This window comes from Peromyscus maniculatus, chromosome 14, assembly GCF_049852395.1.
Source record: "Peromyscus maniculatus bairdii isolate BWxNUB_F1_BW_parent chromosome 14, HU_Pman_BW_mat_3.1, whole genome shotgun sequence".
NCBI classification, from domain to species: Eukaryota; Metazoa; Chordata; class Mammalia; order Rodentia; family Cricetidae; genus Peromyscus; species Peromyscus maniculatus.
In genome coordinates this window covers 86830613-86836787 of record NC_134865.1, presented here as the reverse complement: position 1 = coordinate 86836787, position 6175 = coordinate 86830613, and the positions used below count along the sequence as shown (strand labels likewise).

The 6175-nt window shown below is 40.2% G+C and overlaps 1 pseudogene; it reads left to right on the top strand.

Moving 5' to 3' along the window:
* Positions 1 to 1442: 1442 nt before the first annotated feature.
* On the top strand, positions 1443 to 1920 carry LOC121822273 (Ig heavy chain V region 3-6 pseudogene; annotated as a pseudogene).
* The last annotated feature ends 4255 nt before the right edge of the window (positions 1921 to 6175 follow it).

Sequence of the window (6175 nt, the reverse complement as noted above, 5' to 3'; positions counted from 1 at the left end):
GAAGAGATAGTCCAAGAACCTATGGTAAAAATAAATGTTATTGTTCTATAAAAATGATTGTAATAAAATTACTCATAATGACATTCTGAACAATCAAAGATCAGCTCCTTATTCAGTCATGATCAGAGAAGCTTCCTCCTGCAGCAGTTGGGGACACATACAGAGACCCACAGCCAGACCATATTCTAAGAATGAGAAACCTTGGAAAACTCATCACTATCTGAGAAGTCTTCATCAAATCTCTCCCCTCAAGGCTCATGTAACAATGACGAAGGGGAGAAAAGGGTATAAGAGACAGAGGGGATAGATGCACCAGGGAAATATGGTCTATACATCAACAGGATAGTTGCACATACAAATTCAGAGAGACTGAGATACATTCACAGAGCCCGTTGGGGACCAGATGGGGTCCTAGAGCTGAAAGAAGTGGACACAAGCACCCATTCCTAACCCCTACACTATCTCCAATTGTTAACCAACTGTATATGAAAAATTAGTTTTTTCTTAGGGAGTCTCACTGAGGAAACCAACTTGGTCATCAGATATCAAATTCAAATACATTTTTGGAGGTTTCTTTTCCCATAACATCTCATGGCTTCTGTCGTTTTTCTTATTTATTTATTTATTTATTTATTTATTTATTTATTTACTTATCTCTAATTCTATCCTACATTTTTTACATGTGTAGCATTTCTTCTAATTTTGTGTTTTTTATGGGATTCCAGTGTCTGTACATCAGGAGGTCTCCACATACGCACCTGTTTTTTTTTCTCCCTTTTCTTGGGTTCTTTTCCTTCTGTTTGTTTTGTCCTGTTCCAATCTAGTAGTTTTTGTTTTATTTAATTTATTATTCATTAGTAACTTGCTTGATTTCTAAAGAGAGACAACAAGATGATGTATCTGGATGGTAGGTGATGAGGATGTTTTTCCTCTAAGTTCCACAGACTGGATAAAGAAAGAGGTAGGTGTGGACCTAGTGCAACAAAAATATGACAGTGTGCCAATTTTCTAGGATATATGGAAACTCATTTTATGGGTGAGAAACCTGAAGTTAAGCAGGAGCAATGTGCTCTGATTAATGAGAATGCAGGAGCTCAGGAATCAAGTGTGGAAAGAAGGTTGGCACCAGGCTGAGATTGCAAAAGCACAGGAGGAAAAGAATGGACGTGGGGAGGTTGTGCTAGAAGTGTAGGTTGGTTGTGCCAAGGTGTGCTTGCTGTGATCCCTGTAGTCCCCATGCCCTCCTATTCCAGACTCACACTACAGGAACTCAGATACAGTGATGACCACAGTGTAACTGTCAAATGGAGTAGTGTTCACCCTCCCCATTTATAAAGAAAAGGTTGACTCCCCACATGCAAATGCATCTTCTAGCTCTAAGTTAAATCTCCTCCTTCACTGTGGGAGCTCACATCTCTCTCACAGGAGGCTGACCTCTGAGGAAAAGGAGGTTAGCTTAGAAGATGACACTGTTGGGTCTTTTGTACCTGGTGACAGCCCTTCCTGGTGAGTGTTACCATTTCATACATGTGTCCATGATGGGTTGTGACAACCTGTGATTGACAGAATTGTCTCTTCTTGTCTGAAGGTATCCTGTCCCAGGTACAACTTCAGGAGTCAGGGCCTGGCCTGGTGAAGCCCTCTCAATCGCTGTCCCTCACCTGCTCTGTCACTGGTTACTCCATCACCACCAGTGGTTATTGGTGGAGCTGGATCAGGCAGTCCCCAGGGAAGAAGCTGGAATGGATGGGGGACATCGGTTCTGGTGGTGGCACCGACTACAACCCATCCTTCAAGAGCCGCATCTCCATCACCAGAGAAACATCCAAGAACCAGTTCTTCCTGCAGCTGAACTCTGTGACCACTGAGGACACAGCCACATATTACTGTGCAAGACATAGTGAGGAGACTTCAGCATGAGCCCAGACACAAACCTCCCTGCAGAGGAGCTCTGGACCAGCAGGGGGCGCTGAGCCATAACTAAGCCCAGAAATTTAAGACTTCAGAGCTGGAAAAAAAAAAAAAAAAAAAAAAAAAAACTGGTTTTCTGTTTTTATTCTCACTCACTACGGACAGAGATGCTTGGGGGCTTTTTTTCTCTCTGATCATGAAAAACTGCTTTTCTAAAGTCACATTTGCTTATTTCTCACTGTTACTATTAAGGTGCTGAATGTGGCAATATTTCTTGTCTAAATATTTCTTGTCTAAAAAGTTGTGAATCTAGCCTTTATCAGCTGTGCTTTCTCAGGAATTTATTTTTTATTTTTATTTTGAATTTTTTATAGTGAAAACATTTTGAAACTCAGCTGACCTAGGCATCATATTATCTGACCCATTAAAAAGTGAATTCTACTTTCGATTCTCCATTCCTTCCACCTTCAGATACATCTGTGTGTCTGAGCACTTGTCCCAGAGTGTTGACTCAAAGCCATTTCTGTTATGCCTCAGGAATGTGTCCTACAGTCAATGGCATCCACACATCACTAAAGCTGTATTACCAACCCTGTAATGCAGGGCATGGATTTTATGAGGTCAACTGTCCATGGTTTTGGTCTAAGGACTTTGCTATAAGGGGGTTATTCACTCCCAAATTTGGGATTGTTGGTACAAAAATTGCATAGTTTTGCATTTTGATTAAATACATAATATTAAACAAAAAATACATGTATTTACACTGATAATTCCTATTTTTTAGACTTGTCAGTGAAGAAATCACTTGAAACACAGCAAAGAACTGTAAGTTATGTGTGCAGATACACCTGGGCGTGCACCATCAGTGTTTGATCTGTGATTGGTGATCTCCTCCTACAGAGTTTCATGGGAATGGAAACAGAACCCAAGTGCAGAGACTAAAACACAGTGTCTCACCCAAGAGATAAAATCAAATCATGACAAATGTGGCCTAATACCATGTGGCCCCTACTCAGTTAACAAAATTGACTCTCAGCTCTGTGATGCTTTTTTTTCAAATTATGAATGAGCACTAGGGAAATTCTAGACAAACCCAAGATGAGACATAATGTGTGAAAATATCCCAGAAACTCTCATAGAATCACAAAGAAGGTGGCACAGTGTGCATAGAGGTCAGAGTCCCTAAAACCCTGCACTGCACAGCTGCCTCTCCAGTGTTAGGACCTGGTTCACCTAAGGCCATTCACAGCCCACAGGTCAGGCATAAAGAAAAAGGGACTCAACGTTGAGATTTTCCAGAGATGAAGAAGTAGATGGACATCCAGCCGGGCCAGCCAGGACTCAGAGACTGTCCTCAGTTGTGAGGATTCTCTAATGATGGCCATGCCTCCAACAAAACAGTGCAATGTGTTCATGGGAGGAAGTCACAGCCTGGAGAATGAAGGAAGGAGAGGAGGCCATCTTCATGTTCACAGAGCAATGTCGGGATGACAGGATTCACATCATTTCTAATTTGTCTTGGAGTGGGTTAAGAGGGTAGGGATCAAGAAAATTTCCCTGAGGTTTGTGCCTCTAATACTTCTAGTAAACACCAGGTAAATCACCCTGTCTAGGCAGGAAAATTGACTTGTACTCTGTTCCCCTTTTAAATCATCTGACATCTCTCCCAAAAAGAACACAACCAGCACCCAGTCTTAGACTGAAAGCTGATCACTTATCTCCTTTACACAGGAGTCTCCATCAAAGTATGCGTGTTCTGGAACTGCTTTTCTGCCTGATGGCTATTCCCTACAGTGAATGTCATAGCATTTAAGGAGAAGAAACTGGGCATGTAGCCCTAGGTTTTGTTTACCATTGATGATGCACTGTCATCAGTTCTCAGATACACTGCCCTGGGATGTCTGCAGGAGTCAGGTCTGGCCTCATGAAAACCTTGCAAGCCTTGTCACTCATCTGTACTATCTGGATTCTTTGTAACACATTGTCATATTCACTGGGTCTAACAGCACACAAGAAATGGTTAGCATACACTGGTATGATATATGGACTATTGGAGACACAGTTTGTAATGGGGACTTCCAGCAGCAGTATCAGTAGGGATAACTCCAATATCCAAGTTTCCTTAAATCTGCACTGTCTACCATGTCTGACTGTGCCAGCAACATGGGAGGAGACTTCAGTGTGAACACAAACACAAACCTCACTACAGAGGAAATCTGGGAAAAACAGAGGAACTTAGGAACTGAGTAGACTACTCAGAACCTCTAACTGCCCCTCACATCATAGGCAGTTCTGAAATGCCACCATGTGCTTCCTCACAAAGAAGCATATGTCTGTTTATATTTTAGAATATGTGGTTTCCCCTTCCTGTTCAAAAAATCTTCTATAGACCCTTTGGTATGTCATAGTCTATGAGAATTTCTATTTGCTTAATTTCTAATAAGCATATCATTACTTCCCTATGGTTCATCTCAGATATCCATTTGCCACCTGCCTTCAGATGAAATAAACATAAACATAAGAATAAAACTTTCCGTGTTTTCCACAAAGGTTTGTAATTTTAAGACTTGGTGATGATGTGTTCAGTTGGAAATGACAGGGAAATTTTAATAATCTGAAAACATTTCAATTTATTTGCTCTCATAGAGAATAGAATCCAGATCTTCCTTGAATGAATGCTATTATTGCAGATAGATGGGAAAACAAGATGTCTACTGTTTCCTCCTTCCAATGTGTTAATGCTCCAATAGAGTAGAGGTAATTAAATTTTTTCAATCAATGCATATTGGAAACTTGAATCCTTGTAACGATTAATTTGCAACACAATGTCCCATGTAATGATTTCTTTGAAGATGGTTCTTATACACTGGGCTTGTGAAAAAGTCTAAGGGACCGTTGTGTACATGTCAACTGATGTCATCTACTGTCTGTCCTAACTCACTTCCATTGGCAACAGATTTTCCTGATCTTAGTTTTCTGCTTCTTTCTGGTATTTCCTTGTTAACGTAGGCTCCATGCTTAATGCAATGTAACTCTTTGTTGCTTCTGAAGCTAGGGAAATGGAAATGTTTTACCTGTAAAATATAGAAGTATTACAGGGAGAAGTGATGGTTTTTTTTGTTAGTTCAGTTGGGTTACAGATTTCAGTTATCTGTAAAAGGAAAGAGAGTCTACTAGTGCAGACCTGAACCTTGTCTAGGTTCTATTATAGTGACAGTTTGTATTAAGATAGTTTTGGAAACAAACAGACTACAGAATATGGGTTTATACTGAGATCAAGATCAACACAACTCATTGAACAGCATAACATGAAGATAAAAACCAAGGGATCCATTGTCTGTTATCTAATGGCAGTGTGAAGGTCAGCCTGCATGGATGCCAGTGACCTATGATGACCACAGTGGATTTGCAAGTTGCTCACATTCTGGACACAAGGAGTGTTTAGATTAACTTCTCAATATCCTCAGGTATACTTAAGAAAAGAAATAAATATATGAGCAATATTTAATGAACATGAAATGAACTTTTTCCCTAGGGTTTAGGCAAAAATCATTCAACAATGATGAGTCCAGTTGATACTAATCTTTTAAGCACCAGCAGTTACTTAGTGAGCCAGGATTTCCTGATGATGGTCACTTAGAACTGAATTTAACTAGGCCAGGATGGAGGGGGCACAGCAAGACTAATTCATGTAGCCCTAGTTTTTGTTTACCATTGATGATGCACTGCCCTGGGATGTCTGCAGGAATCAGGCCTGGCCTCATGAAAACCTTGCAGATTCTGACACTCATCTGTACTATCTGGATTCTATGTAACAAATCATCGCATTCACTGGGTCTAACAGCACACAAGAAATGGTTAGAATATGCTGGTAGGATACAATGGACTATTGGAGACACAGTTTGTAATGGGGACTTCCAGCAGCAGTATCAGTAGGGATACCTCCAATGAATATGAAATGAACTTTTTTCCTAGGATTTGGGCAAAAAATTCTTCAACAATGATGTGTGTCCAGTTGACTTTAACCTTGTAAGCACTAGCAGTTACTTATTAAGCCAGGCCAGGAAAGAGAGGGGGCACAGCAAGACTAATGCTGTGACAAGTTTATTGTGACCAGTCAAACTTTCAAGACTCTTACAAAAAACAATATAACAGCAGTTTCTAGGATCACTATAATGGTACTTAATAGGATACTATGATGTTTGCAAGTTATGTGGATATAAAATATTAATATTTATGACCAATTTTCTTATCAAGCTTCTAT